Here is a 20,207-nt window from a genome sequence, read left to right as displayed (position 1 = left end):
GTGGGAATGTAAATTGATACCGCCACTATGGAGAACAATACGGAGGTTCCTTAAAGACCTAAAAATAGAATTACCATATGACCCAGCAATCCAACTACTGGGCATATACCCAGAGAACCATAATTCAAAAAGACACATGCACCCCAAAGTTCATTGCAGCACTATTTACAATAGCCAGGTCATGGAAGCAACCTAAATGCCCATGAAAAGATTAATGGATCTAGAGACTGTCATACAGAGTGAAGTAAGTCAGAAAGAGAAAAACAAATATCGTATATTAAGGCATATATGTGGAACCTAGAAAAATGGTACAGATGAACCACTTAGCAGGGCAGATATTGAGACAAAGATGTAGGGAACAAATGTACAGACACCAAGTGGGGAAAGCAGTGGTGGGGTGGGAGTGGGGGTGTGATGAATTGGGCAATTAGGGTTGACATGTATACACAGATGTGTATACAATTGATGACTAATAAGAACCTGCTGTATAAAAAAATATATATAAAATAAAATTCAAAAATTAAAAAAAAACCACCCAATCAAAAAATGGGCAGAAGAGCTAAGTAGACATTTCTTGAAAAAAGACATACAAATGGCCAATAAGCACATGAAAAGCTGCTCAACATCACTAATTATTAGAGAAAAGCAAATCAAAACTACAATGAGGTATCACCTCACACCAGTTACAATGGGTATCATCAGAAAATCTACAAACAACAAATGATGGAGAGGGTGTGGAGAAAAGGGAACCCTCTTGCACTGTTGGTTGGAATGTAAATTGATACAGCCACTATGGAGAAGAGTATGGAGCTTCCTTAAAAGACTAAAAATAGAATTACCATATGACCCAGCAATACCACTAGTGGGCATATAACCTGAGAATACCATAATTCAAAAAGACACATGCACCCCAGTATTCCTTGCAGCACTACTTACAATAGCCAGGTCATGGAAGCAACCTAAATGCCCATCAACAGACGAATAGTTAAAGAAGATGTGGTACATATGTACAATGGGATATTACTCAGCCTTAAAAAGAACGAAATTGTGTCATTTGTAGACAAGTGGATGGATCTAGAGACTGTCATACAGAGTGAAGTAAGCCAGAAAGAGAAAAACAGTTATGGTATATTAACACATGTATGTGGAACCTAGAAAAATGGTACAGAAGAACGGGTTTGCAGGGCAGAAATAGTGACACAGATGTACAGGAAAAAAGTATGGACAAAAAGAGGGGAAAGTGGCACGAGGGTGGAGGTGGTGTGATGAATTGAGGGACTGACATTGACATATATACACACATATGTATAAATTGGATAACTAATATAATCCTGCTGCATTAAAAAAATTTAAAATTCAAAACTTCAAAAAAAATAATTAAAATTAAAATTAATGTGACTATTTGAAACAAACAAACAAACAAAAAAACAACCTCAGGAAGACGGTTCTAGGCAGGCTCTCTTTCAATGTGGGTCTGCATAAATGAGGAAAGTGGAGCTGCACTGCAAAAAACCACCGGGACTCCAATTCATTTGGGGAATTCATGCCAGATGTCTCTCATCTTGAAGCAGCGATTAGACTGTAGGACCATCCCGAAATACAGTAGAGATTTACCCTGAGCATTGCTACGCATTTGGAACATCCAATGTCACCTAGGTCTACCGGGGGCATTCAGACGATTATGCAATGCAGCAGACGCAGAACACGCCAAGTCCAAAAGTTGCTGCGTGGAAGGGTGAAGTGTGTCCCAAGGGTCATTTTAGCTACTCTGAAGAGATAGGGAAAAATGTCGTGGAATGATTTTGTAATTGGGAAGACTAGGAAGGGCAGTGGTTTCCTCGTTTGAAAACTAGATAGTGGCGGCCACAAGGCTGCATGATGTTGCCTATCTTTTTTGCACTTCTAGGAATGACTCCGTGACGAAAAATGAGTTTTCTCATAAGAAGCCGGAGATCTCCACTGCTTCCTAGGAGTTCATCCTAAGGCGCACCTTACCTATATTGCGAAGTCAATGTGACCCATAGCCTCAAGATAAACCCCAGTGTTTCCCATCAGCAAAGTTTGGTGTGCAGCTGCCTCCAGGATCCTTGAGTGCATCGAGTGTTTTAAGTCCTCTATGCCTTTTCGGAGATTTAAGACAGTGGCATATGAATTCACTTCCGAGGGAGAACGTGTGTCCTGTGGGTCCCTTGTGCATCTTCCAAGCAACATAACGCGAAACAGACTTTAGGATGAACTCTTTCTACGCAGAGGGAAGGGCAATTAATTACTTTCTTGCTTGCATAGCTACCTTTCTACAGCTTAAACCAGTCCCGGGGACAGGGTTCTAGCCAGTCTTGTGTTGAACGTGGCTCTCCATTTGTGAGGACCTCTAAACTCCACTGAAACAATCCCTGTGACTAAAGTACATCCTGGGAACTCATACCAGTCATCACTGTAGCATGGTGGGAAGGTCGACTCTAGGCCCAGACTGAAAAACAGTACAGAGGTGGTAGTGAGGGGGCGGCCGCCAGGCCGAGGGCGGTTTCGGGCGGTCTCCGGCACCCGGCGCCCGACCACTGCCTGCTTGTGTGTGCGCGCAGATGACGTGCCCCGAGTCGCTGCGGCCGCGCCGCTCCCACAGTTCCCTCCCGCCCAGGGCACCAGGCGTCTGGGCCCGACGCGGCCAGCGAGAGGCGGGGCTGCAGAGCAGGCGGGGGAATGAGGTGGAGGAGGAGGACGAAGAGGAGGAGAAGGCGGAAGTTGGAGCCCGGGGAGAGTGGCGGTTGGTGGGCCGGGTGTAGGGAGGAGCGGGATTTACGGAGCGCGGCGCCACAACCTGGAACCGGCGGGCCCGAGAGTGACCGAGTCAAGGCATGTGCCAGCGGAACCGTGGCGTCGACCGCCTCCTGGAGGAGCTCGGCCCCGTCCAGGCCCGGCCTCATTCCCAGCCCGCGCTTCCTCCTGCCGCGGCCGCCGCGCTGCCGCCGGCGCCGTAGCGCTCTGCTGCCCACCCCGTCCCCGCGGCCGAGCCCTGGATTCCAGTGGAAGAAGGCCATCCCACGAGTGCAGGACCAGGACCCCGCGGGGGACACTGCAGCCTGCGCTCGGTAGGGCCCCCGCCGCCACCCTCTGAAATAGGATGTCCCGACATGACGGTGTCAGCTGTGATGAATGTTTCAAGGGAAATTTTCAAGGTCACAGCTATAAGTGTTTAATATGCAACGGTTACGATTTTTGTGCATCTTGTTATGAAAGTGGTGCAACAAGAACAAGGCATACAACTGACCATCCAATGCACTGCATGTTAACAAGGGTAGATGTTGATTTGTACTATGGTTCCTAAGCTTTCTCTGTAGAGCAGCCACAGGCTTTTACTTGTCCCTATTGTGGAAAAATTGGCTATACGGAGACATCTCTTCAAGAACATGCAGAAACATCAACAGAAGTGATGTATACAGTATTTGCAGCATTACCTGGAGGCAGTCCTAATCATGTCACGGATGACCCTGCAGCTCGTCTTACTCTTGAACACAGAGCCCCTAGAGATTTAGATGAATCGAGTGGTGTTCGACATATACATAGAATGAATGCTTCACCTTGGCTGGGGATTGGGAGGTCCTGGTGTACGTAGATCAAACATTCATTCCACTAGCAGTTCTACTGGCAGGCTTTCTTCTTCTCGGACTTCATATTCTCCAAGCAATAGGGAAGCCATTGATCCTATAGGTGAGCTTTGATCCCAGTTATCAGGAGTGAGACGTTCCGCAGGGGGACAGCTTAATTCCTCTGGCCCTTCCGCTTCGCAGTTACAACAACTGCAGATACAGCTGCAGCTAGAATGGCAGCACGCCCGGGCAGCACGGCCACAACTGGACACTGCACGCAATGCAACCCGGCATACTAACACAAGGAGTGTCACCACTACAATCACACATTCCACAGAAACAAACAACACAACTAACACAGAAAGCAGTCAGCAAACTATCCAGAATTCCCAGTTTCTTCTAAAAAGGTTGAACGATCCTAAATTGTCTGAAACAGTGCACCAGTCCGTAGAAAGTGAGTGCACAGACCGCACCCTCTTTATTCAAGAGCGCCTTCGATCAACTTTATTTCGTGAAGAGAGCTCGTCCTCAGACGAGAATGAACGGGGTGAATTGGCAGATTTTGGTGCTTTGGGCTGTGTAGATATTATGCCTTTAGATGTTGCTTTAGAAAACCTAAATTTAAAAGAGAGTACTATAGGAAATGAACCTCCACCACCTCCTCTTTGATGACACCCCAATTCACAGACCATGTCCTCTGTGCTGTATTTCCCAATGAATGTGGACAACAACTATCTTGGGTTTGATTGGTGATTGTAATTTCAGGTCTGTCACTCTTGTTTTATTGTGTACATTCAAAAGGAAGAGCGAAAATCTATATGATAATCCTTTCCACTTAACTAATTTTTACCTCTAGCTGGAAAATATAGGTAGCAGTGCAGGGTGATCTCTGCTTCCTGTACCTTGACATGCAAAAGCTTCTGCTAATACTCCACAATCAAACTGAAGAGGAAAATTGAAATATCTAATGAAGCTGCTGTGTGTGATTATGAATATTAATCGATAAAAACTGTTGGGATTGTTTACCTTAAAAAAAAAAAAAAAAAAGTCTACCTATATACCGGTAACACTCCGAGGCATTTGGGTGATCCAAAGTCTCCTAGGCCTGAATAGGTCATTACATGCATAATGCTATTCACCACACGCAGAAATCCCAGCCTCAAACGTGTCATCGTGGAAGGTCCCAGTGTGTCCCAAATGTCTCCAGTAGTCAGGAAGAGAGTGCCTGTAAATGACCTGTGGGATCAAATTGGTAACTGGAGAATGTCAGGAAAGCCCACGTTTCCCCCTTTGGAAAGCGACATGGTTTTGGCCTCCAAGGTGTCTCTAACACACACTGCCCATCTATTCGTCACTCTACAAATATTTATGCGAGGAACAGTGAGATTTGCGTAAAGAAACCACGTGCTTTCGATTTCTTTCTTGGAGCTCATCCCACAGCATTCTGTAGCTAATGTGCCAACCAAATGTGACCTCTAGTTTAGAGGTAAGGTGCACATTTTCCCATCACAAAAGATAGGGTGCAACAGTTTCCAGGAAACCTTAGTCAATGGACTGCTTTAGCTCCAGTATTCCTCACAGTGCTTAGGACTCTCGCGTGTGTACTTTTCCCGTGGAAGTACACTGTGGCCCAAAAGCCATCTTAGCACCATCCGGGGAAACACATCTCTGGGAACCGCCCTTTCTGTTCAGTTTGAAGGGCTAGGAGCAGCTTGCTTAATTCAATGGCTTGCATTCCTCAGCTTTCAAACAACCTCAGGAAGACAGTTCTTGGTAGGCTTTCTTTCAATGTGGGTGTGCCAAAGTGAGGAAACCTGAGCTGCAATGTAAAAACACCGGGTCTCCAATTCATTTTGAGAACTCATGACAGACGTCTCTCTAACTGAAGAGGAAACCAGACATTAGGTCCAGCCAAAAATAATGCAGAGATTTACTTTGAGCGCTGCTCAGCATTTACATCATCCAAAGACACCTAGGCCTACTGAGGGCATTTAGAAGATTCTACAGTTAATTGCTCACAGTACACGTAGCACCCAAAGGTCTCATCGTGCAAGGGCAATCTTTGTTCCAAGTGTCTCTTGTAGCTAGTCAGAAAAGATAAGTAAATGTGCTGTGTGATCTACTTTGTAATTGGGAGGACTAGAAAAGTCAGTATTTTTCCCTTTTTAAAGACAGATAGTGACAACTTCAAGGCTGTCTGACGTTAACCATCTTTTATTCATTTCTGGGGATGCCTCTGTGAATAAAAGCACGTTTTCTCATAAGTAGTGGGGAGGTTTTCACCGCTTGGTCAGAGCTCATGCCACTGCCCACCCTAGATAAAGTGCAAAGTGAACGTGACCCCTAACATCAAGGTAAGCCCCAGTGTTTCCCATAAGCAAAGTTTGGTGTGCAGCAGTCTCCATGAACCCTGAGTCGATCGACTGCTTGAACTCCTCGATGCCTTTTTCTAGGCTTAAGACCGTCATGTATGAATTCATGTGTTTGGGAGACAGTTTTGTCCTGTCAGTTCCTTGGATATCTTCCAAGAGAAATAACACGAGACAGACTGTTGAGATCAGCTATTTCTATGCAGTGGGAAGAGGAATTAATTGCTTTTTGCTTGTATAGCTCGCTTTCTACAGCTTTAAAACAGCCCTGGGGACACAGTTTGACCCATTCTTAAGTTCAACGTTGCTCTCCCTTTTTGAGTGTCACTGAGCTGAAATGAATCAATCCCCGTGGCTAAAGTACCTCCTGGAAACTCCTACTTGTCATCTCTCTTCCATGACGGGAAGGTAGACCTTGGGTGAAGCCAGATAAACGTACCAAAATACCGGTAACACCGCGAGGCATTTGGATGATACAAAGACACCTAGGCCTGCCTAGATCATTACATGGGTAATGCTATTCACCGTATGCAGGACTCTCGGCGTCCAATGTGTCATCATGTAAGGGCCCAGTGTGTCACCAAAGGCTCCAGTAGTCAGGCAGAGAGTGACGGTAAATGTGCTGTGAGGTCAAGTTTGTAATTGGAGAATGTCGGGAATCCCACATATATATATATATATATATATATAACAGTCATAAATGTATATGCACCCAACATAGGACCACTTCAATACATAAGGCAACTGCTAACATCTATAAAAGAGGAAATCGACAGTAACACATAAAGGTGGGGGAGTTTAACACCTCACTTACACCAATGGACAGATCATCCAAACAGAAAATTAATAAGGAAACTCGAGCTTTAAATGACACAATAGACCAGATAGATTTAATGGATATTTACAGGACATTCCATTCCAAAACAGCAGATTACACTTTCTTCTCAAGTGCACATGGAACATTCTCTAGGATAGATTACATCACGGGTCACAAATTAAACCTCAGTAAATTTAAGAAAATTGAAATCACATCAATTATCTTTTGGGACCACAATGCTATGAGATTAGAAATCTATTACAGGGGAAAAAACGTAAGAAACACAAAACATATGGAGGCTAAACACTACGTTACTAAATAACCAAGAGATCACTGAAGAAATCAAAGAGGAAATCAAAAAATACCTAGAGACACATGACAAAGAAAACAAGACGATCCTAAACCTATGGGATGCAGCAAAAGCCGTTCTAAGGGAAGTTTATAGCAATAAAAGCCTACCTCAAGAAACAAGAAAAATCACAAATGAACAATCTAACCTTACACCTCAAAGAACTAGAGAAAGAAAAACAAACAAATTGCAAAGTGAGTAGAAGGAAAGAAATCAAAAGGATCAGAGCAGAAATAAAATAAATAGAAACAAAGAAAGCAATAACAAAGATCAATAAAACTAAAAGCTGCTTCTTTGAGAAGATAAACAAAATTCATATACCATTAACCAGACTCATCAAGAAAAACAGAGAGAGGACTCAGATCAATAAAAATAAAAATGAAAACGGAGAAGTTACAACAGACAATGCAGAAATACAAAGCATCCTAAGAGACTACTACAAGCAAATCTATGCAAATAAAATGGACAAACTGGAAGAAATGGACAAATTCTTAGAAAGATATCACCTTCCAAGACTGAACCAGGAAGAAACGGAAAATATGAACAGACAAATCACAAGTAATGAAATTGAAACCGTGATTTAAAAACTTCCAACAAGCAAAAGTCCAGGTCCAGATGGCTTCACAGGTGACTTCTATCAAACATTTAGAGAAGAGCTAACACCCATCCTTCTCAAACTCTTCCAAAAAATTGCGGAGGAAGGAAGACTCCCAAACACATTCTATGAGGCCACCATCACCCTGATACCGAAACCAGGCAAAGATACTACAAAAAAAGGAAATTACAGACCAATATCACTCTTGAATATACATGCAAAAATCCTCAACCAAATACTGGCAAACAGAATCCAACAACACATTAATAGAATTATACACCATGTCAAGTGGGATTTATCCCAGGGATGCAAGGATTCTTCAATATACGCAAATCAATCAATGTGATACACCAAATTAGCAAATTGAAGAAGAAACACCATATGATCATCACAATAGATGTAGAAAAAGCTTTTGACTTTTCAACACCCATTTATGATAAAAACTCTCCAGAGAGTGGGCATAGAGGAAACCTACCTCAACATCATAAAGGCCGTATATGAAAAACCCAAAGCAAACATCATTCTCAAAGGTGAAAAACTGAAAGAATTTCCTCTCAGATCAGGAACAAGACAAGGATGTGCACTCTCACCACGATTATTCAACATAGTTTTCGAAGTCCTAGCCACGGCCATCAGAGAAGAAAAAGAAATATACAGAATACAAATTGGGAAAGAAGAAGCAAAACTGTCACTGTTTGCAGACGACATGATACTATACATAGAGAATCCTAAAGATGCCACCAGAAAACTACTAGAGCTAATCAATAAATCTGGTAAAGTTGAAGGATACAAGTTTAATGCATAGAAATCTCTTGCATTCCTATATACTAATGATGAAAAATCTGAAAGAGAAATTAAGGAAACACTCCCATTTACCATTGCAACAACAACAAAAAATTACCTAGGAAGAAACCTACATAGGGAGGCAACTATGCAGAAAACTATAAGACACTGATGAAAGAAATTAAAGACGATACCAACAGATGGAGAGATATACCATATTTTTGGATTGGAAGAATCAATATTGTGAAAATGAGTATACTACCCACAGCAATCTAAAGATTCAATGCAATCCTTATCAAATTACCAATGACATTTTATACAGAAGTAGAACAAAAAAATCTTAAAATTTCTATGGAGACACAAAAGACCCCAAATAGCCAAAGCAGGCTTGTGGGAAAAAAATGGAGTTGGAGGAATCAGACTCCCTGACTTCAGACTATACTACAAAGCTACAGTAATCAAGGCAATATGGTACTGGCAGAAAACCAGAAATAGAGATCAACGGAACAGGATGGAAAGCCCAGAGATAAACAAACGCACCTGTAGTCAACTAATCTATGACAGAGTAGGCAAGGATATACAATAGAGAAAAGACAGTCTCTGCAATAAGTGGTGCTGGGAAAACTGGACAGCTACCTGTAAAAGAAGGAAATTAGAACACTCCATAACACCATACCCAAAAATAAACTCAAAATGGATTAGAGACCTAAATGTCAGACTGGGCAATATAAAAGTCTTAGAGGAAAACATAGGAGGAACACTCTTTGACATAAATCACAGCAAGATCTTTTTTGATCCACTGCCTAGAGTAATGGAAATAAAACAAAAATAAACAAATGGGACCGAATGAAACATAAAAGCTTTTGCACAGCAAAGCAAACCATAAACAAGAGGAAAAGACAACCCTCAGAATGGGAGAAAATATTTCAAATGAATCAGAGGACAAAGGATTAATCTCCAAAACATATAAAAAGCTCATGCAGCTCAATAGTAAAAAAAAAAAGAAAACCACCCCAGCAAAAAATGGGCAGAAGAGCTAAATACACATTTTTTGAAAGAAGACATACAGATGGCCAAGAAGCACATGAAAAGCTGCCCAACACCACTAATTGTTAGAGAAAAGCAAATCGAAACTACAATGAGGTATCACCTCACACCACTTACAATGGGCATCATCAGAAAATCTACAAACAACAAATGCTGGAGAGGGTGTGGAGAAAAGGGAACCCTCTTGCACTGTTGGTGGGAATGTAAATTGATACCGCCACTATGGAGAACAATACGGAGGTTCCTTAAAGACCTAAAAATAGAATTACCATATGACCCAGCAATCCAACTACTGGGCATATACCCAGAGAACCATAATTCAAAAAGACACATGCACCCCAAAGTTCATTGCAGCACTATTTACAATAGCCAGGTCATGGAAGCAACCTAAATGCCCATGAAAAGATTAATGGATCTAGAGACTGTCATACAGAGTGAAGTAAGTCAGAAAGAGAAAAACAAATATCGTATATTAAGGCATATATGTGGAACCTAGAAAAATGGTACAGATGAACCACTTAGCAGGGCAGATATTGAGACAAAGATGTAGGGAACAAATGTACAGACACCAAGTGGGGAAAGCAGTGGTGGGGTGGGAGTGGGGGTGTGATGAATTGGGCAATTAGGGTTGACATGTATACACAGATGTGTATACAATTGATGACTAATAAGAACCTGCTGTATAAAAAAAATATATAAAATAAAATTCAAAAATTAAAAAAAAACCACCCAATCAAAAAATGGGCAGAAGAGCTAAGTAGACATTTCTCGAAAAAAGACATACAAATGGCCAATAAGCACATGAAAAGCTGCTCAACATCACTAATTATTAGAGAAAAGCAAATCAAAACTACAATGAGGTATCACCTCACACCAGTTACAATGGGTATCATCAGAAAATCTACAAACAACAAATGATGGAGAGGGTGTGGAGAAAAGGGAACCCTCTTGCACTGTTGGTTGGAATGTAAATTGATACAGCCACTATGGAGAAGAGTATGGAGCTTCCTTAAAAGACTAAAAATAGAATTACCATATGACCCAGCAATACCACTAGTGGGCATATAACCTGAGAATACCATAATTCAAAAAGACACATGCACCCCAGTATTCCTTGCAGCACTACTTACAATAGCCAGGTCATGGAAGCAACCTAAATGCCCATCAACAGACGAATAGTTAAAGAAGATGTGGTACATATGTACAATGGGATATTACTCAGCCTTAAAAAGAACGAAATTGTGTCATTTGTAGACAAGTGGATGGATCTAGAGACTGTCATACAGAGTGAAGTAAGCCAGAAAGAGAAAAACAGTTATGGTATATTAACACATGTATGTGGAACCTAGAAAAATGGTACAGAAGAACGGGTTTGCAGGGCAGAAATAGTGACACAGATGTACAGGAAAAAAGTATGGACAAAAAGAGGGGAAAGTGGCACGAGGGTGGAGGTGGTGTGATGAATTGAGAGACTGACATTGACATATATACACACATATGTATAAATTGGATAACTAATATAATCCTGCTGCATTAAAAAAATTTAAAATTCAAAACTTCAAAAAAAATAATTAAAATTAAAATTAATGTGACTATTTGAAACAAACAAACAAACAAAAAAACAACCTCAGGAAGACGGTTCTAGGCAGGCTCTCTTTCAATGTGGGTCTGCCTAAGTGAGGAAAGTGGAGCTGCACTGCAAAAAACCACCGGGACTCCAATTCATTTGGGGAATTCATGCCAGATGTCTCTCATCTTGAAGCAGCGATTAGACTGTAGGACCATCCCGAAATACAGTAGAGATTTACCCTGAGCATTGCTACGCATTTGGAACATCCAATGTCACCTAGGTCTACCGGGGGCATTCAGACGATTATGCAATGCAGCAGACGCAGAACACGCCAAGTCCAAAAGTTGCTGCGTGGAAGGGTGAAGTGTGTCCCAAGGGTCATTTTAGCTACTCTGAAGAGATAGGGAAAAATGTCGTGGAATGATTTTGTAATTGGGAAGACTAGGAAGGGCAGTGGTTTCCTCGTTTGAAAACTAGATAGTGGCGGCCACAAGGCTGCATGATGTTGCCTATCTTTTTTGCACTTCTAGGAATGACTCCGTGACGAAAAATGAGTTTTCTCATAAGAAGCCGGAGATCTCCACTGCTTCCTAGGAGTTCATCCTAAGGCGCACCTTACCTATATTGCGGAGTCAATGTGACCCATAGCCTCAAGATAAACCCCAGTGTTTCCCATCAGCAAAGTTTGGTGTGCAGCTGCCTCCAGGATCCTTGAGTGCATCGAGTGTTTTAAGTCCTCTATGCCTTTTCGGAGATTTAAGACAGTGGCATATGAATTCACTTCCGAGGGAGAACGTGTGTCCTGTGGGTCCCTTGTGCATCTTCCAAGCAACATAACGCGAAACAGACTTTAGGATGAACTCTTTCTACGCAGAGGGAAGGGCAATTAATTACTTTCTTGCTTGCATAGCTACCTTTCTACAGCTTAAACCAGTCCCGGGGACAGGGTTCTAGCCAGTCTTGTGTTGAACGTGGCTCTCCATTTGTGAGGACCTCTAAACTCCACTGAAACAATCCCTGTGACTAAAGTACATCCTGGGAACTCATACCAGTCATCACTGTAGCATGGCGGGAAGGTCGACTCTAGGCCCAGCCTGAAAAACAGTACAGAGGTGGTAGTGAGGGGGCGGCCGCCAGGCCGAGGGCGGTTTCGGGCGGTCTCCGGCACCCGGCGCCCGACCGCTGCCTGCTTGTGGGTGCGCGCAGATGACGTGCCCCGAGTCGCTGCGGCCGCGCCGCTCCCACAGTTCCCTCCCGCCCAGGGCACCAGGCGTCTGGGCCCGACGCGGCCAGCGAGAGGCGGGGCTGCAGAGCAGGCGGGGGAATGAGGTGGAGGAGGAGGACGAAGAGGAGGAGAAGGCGGAAGTTGGAGCCCGGGGAGAGTGGCGGTTGGTGGGCCGGGTGTAGGGAGGAGCGGGATTTACGGAGCGCGGCGCCACAACCTGGAACCGGCGGGCCCGAGAGTGACCGAGTCAAGGCATGTGCCAGCGGAACCGCGGCGTCGGACCGCCTCCTGGAGGAGCTCGGCCCCGTCCAGGCCCGGCCTCATTCCCAGCCCGCGCTTCCTCCTGCCGCGGCCGCCGCGCTGCCGCCGGCGCCGTAGCGCTCTGCTGCCCACCCCGTCCCCGCGGCCGAGCCCTGGATTCCAGTGGAAGAAAGCCATCCCACGAGTGCAGGACCAGGACCCCGCGGGGGACACTGCAGCCTGCGCTCGGTAGGGCCCCCGCCGCCACCTTCTGAAATAGGATGTCCCGACGTGACGGTGTCAGCTGTGATGCATGTTTCAAGGGAAATTTTCAAGGTCACAGCTATAAGTGTTTAATATGCAATGGTTACGATTTTTGTGCATCTTGTTATGAAAGTGGTGCAACAAGAACAAGGCATACAACTGACCATCCAATGCACTGCATGTTAACAAGGGTAGATGTTGATTTGTACTATGGTTCCTAAGCTTTCTCTGTAGAGCAGCCACAGGCTTTTACTTGTCCCTATTGTGGAAAAATTGGCTATACGGAGACATCTCTTCAAGAACATGCAGAAACATCAACAGAAGTGATGTATACAGTATTTGCAGCATTACCTGGAGGCAGTCCTAATCATGTCACGGATGACCCTGCAGCTCGTCTTACTCTTGAACACAGAGCCCCTAGAGATTTAGATGAATCGAGTGGTGTTCGACATATACATAGAATGAATGCTTCACCTTGGCTGGGGATTGGGAGGTCCTGGTGTACGTAGATCAAACATTCATTCCACTAGCAGTTCTACTGGCAGGCTTTCTTCTTCTCGGACTTCATATTCTCCAAGCAATAGGGAAGCCATTGATCCTATAGGTGAGCTTTGATCCCAGTTATCAGGAGTGAGACGTTCCGCAGGGGGACAGCTTAATTCCTCTGGCCCTTCCGCTTCGCAGTTACAACAACTGCAGATACAGCTGCAGCTAGAATGGCAGCACGCCCGGGCAGCACGGCCACAACTGGACACTGCACGCAACGCAACCCGGCATACTAACACAAGGAGTGTCACCACTACAATCACACATTCCACAGAAACAAACAACACAACTAACACAGAAAGCAGTCAGCAAACTATCCAGAATTCCCAGTTTCTTCTAAAAAGGTTGAACGATCCTAAATTGTCTGAAACAGTGCACCAGTCCGTAGAAAGTGAGTGCACAGACCGCACCCTCTTTATTCAAGAGCACCTTCGATCAACTTTATTTCGTGAAGAGAGCTCGTCCTCAGACGAGAATGAACGGGGTGAATTGGCAGATTTTGGTGCTTTGGGCTGTGTAGATATTATGCCTTTAGATGTTGCTTTAGAAAACCTAAATTTAAAAGAGAGTACTATAGGAAATGAACCTCCACCACCTCCTCTTTGATGACACCCCAATTCACAGACCATGTCCTCTGTGCTGTATTTCCCAATGAATGTGGACAACAACTATCTTGGGTTTGATTGGTGATTGTAATTTCAGGTCTGTCACTCTTGTTTTATTGTGTACATTCAAAAGGAAGAGCGAAAATCTATATGATAATCCTTTCCACTTAACTAATTTTTACCTCTAGCTGGAAAATATAGGTAGCAGTGCAGGGTGATCTCTGCTTCCTGTACCTTGACATGCAAAAGCTTCTGCTAATACTCCACAATCAAACTGAAGAGGAAAATTGAAATATCTAATGAAGCTGCTGTGTGTGATTATGAATATTAATCGATAAAAACTGTTGGGATGGTTTACCTTAAAAAAAAAAAAAAAAAAAAGACTACCTATATACCGGTAACACTCCGAAGCATTTGGGTGATCCAAAGTCTCCTAGGCCTGAATAGATCATTACATGCATAATGCTATTCACCACACGCAGAAATCCCAGCCTCAAACGTGTCATCGTGGAAGGTCCCAGTGTGTCCCAAATGTCTCCAGTAGTCAGGAAGAGAGTGCCTGTAAATGACCTGTGGGATCAAATTGGTAACTGGAGAATGTCAGGAAAGCCCACGTTTCCCCCTTTGGAAAGCGACATGGTTTTGGCCTCCAAGGTGTCTCTAACACACACTGCCCATCTATTCGTCACTCTACAAATATTTATGCGAGGAACAGTGAGATTTGCGTAAAGAAACCACGTGCTTTCGATTTCTTTCTTGGAGCTCATCCCACAGCATTCTGTAGCTAATGTGCCAACCAAATGTGACCTCTAGTTTAGAGGTAAGGTGCACATTTTCCCATCACAAAAGATAGGGTGCAACAGTTTCCAGGAAACCTTGGTCAATGGACTGCTTTAGCTCCAGTATTCCTCACAGTGCTTAGGACTCTCGCGTGTGTACTTTTCCCGTGGAAGTACACTGTGGCCCAAAAGCCATCTTAGCACCATCCGGGGAAACACATCTCTGGGAACCGCCCTTTCTGTTCAGTTTGAAGGGCTAGGAGCAGCTTGCTTAATTCAATGGCTTGCATTCCTCAGCTTTCAAACAACCTCAGGAAGACAGTTCTTGGTAGGCTTTCTTTCAATGTGGGTGTGCCAAAGTGAGGAAACCTGAGCTGCAATGTAAAAACACCGGGTCTCCAATTCATTTTGAGAACTCATGACAGACGTCTCTCTAACTGAAGAGGAAACCAGACATTAGGTCCAGCCAAAAATAATGCAGAGATTTACTTTGAGCGCTGCTCAGCATTTACATCATCCAAAGACACCTAGGCCTACTGAGGGCATTTAGAAGATTCTACAGTTAATTGCTCACAGTACACGTAGCACCCAAAGGTCTCATCGTGCAAGGGCAATCTTTGTTCCAAGTGTCTCTTGTAGCTAGTCAGAAAAGATAAGTAAATGTGCTGTGTGATCTACTTTGTAATTGGGAGGACTAGAAAAGTCAGTATTTTTCCCTTTTTAAAGACAGATAGTGACAACTTCAAGGCTGTCTGACGTTAACCATCTTTTATTCATTTCTGGGGATGCCTCTGTGAATAAAAGCACGTTTTCTCATAAGTAGTGGGGAGGTTTTCACCGCTTGGTCAGAGCTCATGCCACTGCCCACCCTAGATAAAGTGCAAAGTGAACGTGACCCCTAACATCAAGGTAAGCCCCAGTGTTTCCCATAAGCAAAGTTTGGTGTGCAGCAGTCTCCATGAACCCTGAGTCGATCGACTGCTTGAACTCCTCGATGCCTTTTTCTAGGCTTAAGACCGTCATGTATGAATTCATGTGTTTGGGAGACAGTTTTGTCCTGTCAGTTCCTTGGATATCTTCCAAGAGAAATAACACGAGACAGACTGTTGAGATCAGCTATTTCTATGCAGTGGGAAGAGGAATTAATTGCTTTTTGCTTGTATAGCTCGCTTTCTACAGCTTTAAAACAGCCCTGGGGACACAGTTTGACCCATTCTTAAGTTCAACGTTGCTCTCCCTTTTTGAGTGTCACTGAGCTGAAATGAATCAATCCCCGTGGCTAAAGTACCTCCTGGAAACTCCTACTTGTCATCTCTCTTCCATGACGGGAAGGTAGACCTTGGGTGAAGCCAGATAAACGTACCAAAATACCGGTAACACCGCGAGGCATTTGGATGATACAAAGACACCTAGGCCTGCCTAGATCATTACATGGGTAATGCTATTCACCGTATGCAGGACTCTCGGCGTCCAATGTGTCATCATGTAAGGGCCCAGTGTGTCACCAAAGGCTCCAGTAGTCAGGCAGAGAGTGACGGTAAATGTGCTGTGAGGTCAAGTTTGTAATTGGAGAATGTCGGGAATCCCACATATATATATATATATATATATATATAACAGTCATAAATGTATATGCACCCAACATAGGACCACTTCAATACATAAGGCAACTGCTAACATCTATAAAAGAGGAAATCGACAGTAACACATAAAGGTGGGGGAGTTTAACACCTCACTTACACCAATGGACAGATCATCCAAACAGAAAATTAATAAGGAAACTCGAGCTTTAAATGACACAATAGACCAGATAGATTTAATGGATATTTACAGGACATTCCATTCCAAAACAGCAGATTACACTTTCTTCTCAAGTGCACATGGAACATTCTCTAGGATAGATTACATCACGGGTCACAAATTAAACCTCAGTAAATTTAAGAAAATTGAAATCACATCAATTATCTTTTGGGACCACAATGCTATGAGATTAGAAATCTATTACAGGGGAAAAAACGTAAGAAACACAAAACATATGGAGGCTAAACACTACGTTACTAAATAACCAAGAGATCACTGAAGAAATCAAAGAGGAAATCAAAAAATACCTAGAGACACATGACAAAGAAAACAAGACGATCCTAAACCTATGGGATGCAGCAAAAGCCGTTCTAAGGGAAGTTTATAGCAATAAAAGCCTACCTCAAGAAACAAGAAAAATCACAAATGAACAATCTAACCTTACACCTCAAAGAACTAGAGAAAGAAAAACAAACAAATTGCAAAGTGAGTAGAAGGAAAGAAATCAAAAGGATCAGAGCAGAAATAAAATAAATAGAAACAAAGAAAGCAATAACAAAGATCAATAAAACTAAAAGCTGCTTCTTTGAGAAGATAAACAAAATTCATATACCATTAACCAGACTCATCAAGAAAAACAGAGAGAGGACTCAGATCAATAAAAATAAAAATGAAAACGGAGAAGTTACAACAGACAATGCAGAAATACAAAGCATCCTAAGAGACTACTACAAGCAAATCTATGCAAATAAAATGGACAAACTGGAAGAAATGGACAAATTCTTAGAAAGATATCACCTTCCAAGACTGAACCAGGAAGAAACGGAAAATATGAACAGACAAATCACAAGTAATGAAATTGAAACCGTGATTTAAAAACTTCCAACAAGCAAAAGTCCAGGTCCAGATGGCTTCACAGGTGACTTCTATCAAACATTTAGAGAAGAGCTAACACCCATCCTTCTCAAACTCTTCCAAAAAATTGCGGAGGAAGGAAGACTCCCAAACACATTCTATGAGGCCACCATCACCCTGATACCGAAACCAGGCAAAGATACTACAAAAAAAGGAAATTACAGACCAATATCACTCTTGAATATACATGCAAAAATCCTCAACCAAATACTGGCAAACAGAATCCAACAACACATTAATAGAATTATACACCATGTCAAGTGGGATTTATCCCAGGGATGCAAGGATTCTTCAATATACGCAAATCAATCAATGTGATACACCAAATTAGCAAATTGAAGAAGAAACACCATATGATCATCACAATAGATGTAGAAAAAGCTTTTGACTTTTCAACACCCATTTATGATAAAAACTCTCCAGAGAGTGGGCATAGAGGAAACCTACCTCAACATCATAAAGGCCGTATATGAAAAACCCAAAGCAAACATCATTCTCAAAGGTGAAAAACTGAAAGAATTTCCTCTCAGATCAGGAACAAGACAAGGATGTGCACTCTCACCACGATTATTCAACATAGTTTTCGAAGTCCTAGCCACGGCCATCAGAGAAGAAAAAGAAATATACAGAATACAAATTGGGAAAGAAGAAGCAAAACTGTCACTGTTTGCAGACGACATGATACTATACATAGAGAATCCTAAAGATGCCACCAGAAAACTACTAGAGCTAATCAATAAATCTGGTAAAGTTGAAGGATACAAGTTTAATGCATAGAAATCTCTTGCATTCCTATATACTAATGATGAAAAATCTGAAAGAGAAATTAAGGAAACACTCCCATTTACCATTGCAACAACAACAAAAAATTACCTAGGAAGAAACCTACATAGGGAGGCAACTATGCAGAAAACTATAAGACACTGATGAAAGAAATTAAAGACGATACCAACAGATGGAGAGATATACCATATTTTTGGATTGGAAGAATCAATATTGTGAAAATGAGTATACTACCCACAGCAATCTAAAGATTCAATGCAATCCTTATCAAATTACCAATGACATTTTATACAGAAGTAGAACAAAAAAATCTTAAAATTTCTATGGAGACACAAAAGACCCCAAATAGCCAAAGCAGGCTTGTGGGAAAAAAATGGAGTTGGAGGAATCAGACTCCCTGACTTCAGACTATACTACAAAGCTACAGTAATCAAGGCAATATGGTACTGGCAGAAAACCAGAAATAGAGATCAACGGAACAGGATGGAAAGCCCAGAGATAAACAAACGCACCTGTAGTCAACTAATCTATGACAGAGTAGGCAAGGATATACAATAGAGAAAAGACAGTCTCTGCAATAAGTGGTGCTGGGAAAACTGGACAGCTACCTGTAAAAGAAGGAAATTAGAACACTCCATAACACCATACCCAAAAATAAACTCAAAATGGATTAGAGACCTAAATGTCAGACTGGGCAATATAAAAGTCTTAGAGGAAAACATAGGAGGAACACTCTTTGACATAAATCACAGCAAGATCTTTTTTGATCCACTGCCTAGAGTAATGGAAATAAAACAAAAATAAACAAATGGGACCGAATGAAACATAAAAGCTTTTGCACAGCAAAGCAAACCATAAACAAGAGGAAAAGACAACCCTCAGAATGGGAGAAAATATTTCAAATGAATCAGAGGACAAAGGATTAATCTCCAAAACATATAAAAAGCTCATGCAGCTCAATAGTAAAAAAAAAAAGAAAACCACCCCAGCAAAAAATGGGCAGAAGAGCTAAATACACATTTTTTGAAAGAAGACATACAGATGGCCAAGAAGCACATGAAAAGCTGCCCAACACCACTAATTGTTAGAGAAAAGCAAATCGAAACTACAATGAGGTATCACCTCACACCACTTACAATGGGCATCATCAGAAAATCTACAAACAACAAATGCTGGAGAGGGTGTGGAGAAAAGGGAACCCTCTTGCACTGTTGGTGGGAATGTAAATTGATACCGCCACTATGGAGAACAATACGGAGGTTCCTTAAACACCTAAAAATAGAATTACCATATGACCCAGCAATCCAACTACTGGGCATATACCCAGAGAACCATAATTCAAAAAGACACATGCACCCCAAAGTTCATTGCAGCACTATTTACAATAGCCAGGTCATGGAAGCAACCTAAATGCCCATGAAAAGATTAATGGATCTAGAGACTGTCATACAGAGTGAAGTAAGTCAGAAAGAGAAAAACAAATATCGTATATTAAGGCATATATGTGGAACCTAGAAAAATGGTACAGATGAACCACTTAGCAGGGCAGATATTGAGACAAAGATGTAGGGAACAAATGTACAGACACCAAGTGGGGAAAGCAGTGGTGGGGTGGGAGTGGGGGTGTGATGAATTGGGCAATTAGGGTTGACATGTATACACAGATGTGTATACAATTGATGACTAATAAGAACCTGCTGTATAAAAAAAATATATAAAATAAAATTCAAAAATTAAAAAAAAACCACCCAATCAAAAAATGGGCAGAAGAGCTAAGTAGACATTTCTCGAAAAAAGACATACAAATGGCCAATAAGCACATGAAAAGCTGCTCAACATCACTAATTATTAGAGAAAAGCAAATCAAAACTACAATGAGGTATCACCTCACACCAGTTACAATGGGTATCATCAGAAAATCTACAAACAACAA

The 20,207-nt window shown here is 42.3% G+C and overlaps 2 pseudogenes; both read left to right on the top strand.

Annotated features, from left to right (window-relative positions):
* The first annotated feature begins 3,121 nt into the window (after positions 1-3,121).
* Positions 3,122-4,256, top strand: LOC133101214 (E3 ubiquitin-protein ligase KCMF1-like; annotated as a pseudogene).
* An 8,340-nt stretch (positions 4,257-12,596) lies between these two features.
* LOC133101712 (E3 ubiquitin-protein ligase KCMF1-like) lies at positions 12,597-13,998 on the top strand (annotated as a pseudogene).
* The last annotated feature ends 6,209 nt before the right edge of the window (positions 13,999-20,207 follow it).

Source organism: Eubalaena glacialis, chromosome 11 (assembly GCF_028564815.1).
Source record: "Eubalaena glacialis isolate mEubGla1 chromosome 11, mEubGla1.1.hap2.+ XY, whole genome shotgun sequence".
Classification (NCBI taxonomy): Eukaryota; Metazoa; Chordata; class Mammalia; order Artiodactyla; family Balaenidae; genus Eubalaena; species Eubalaena glacialis.
Note: the sequence above shows the minus strand (reverse complement) of the source record. Positions and strands in the feature narration are given on the sequence as shown.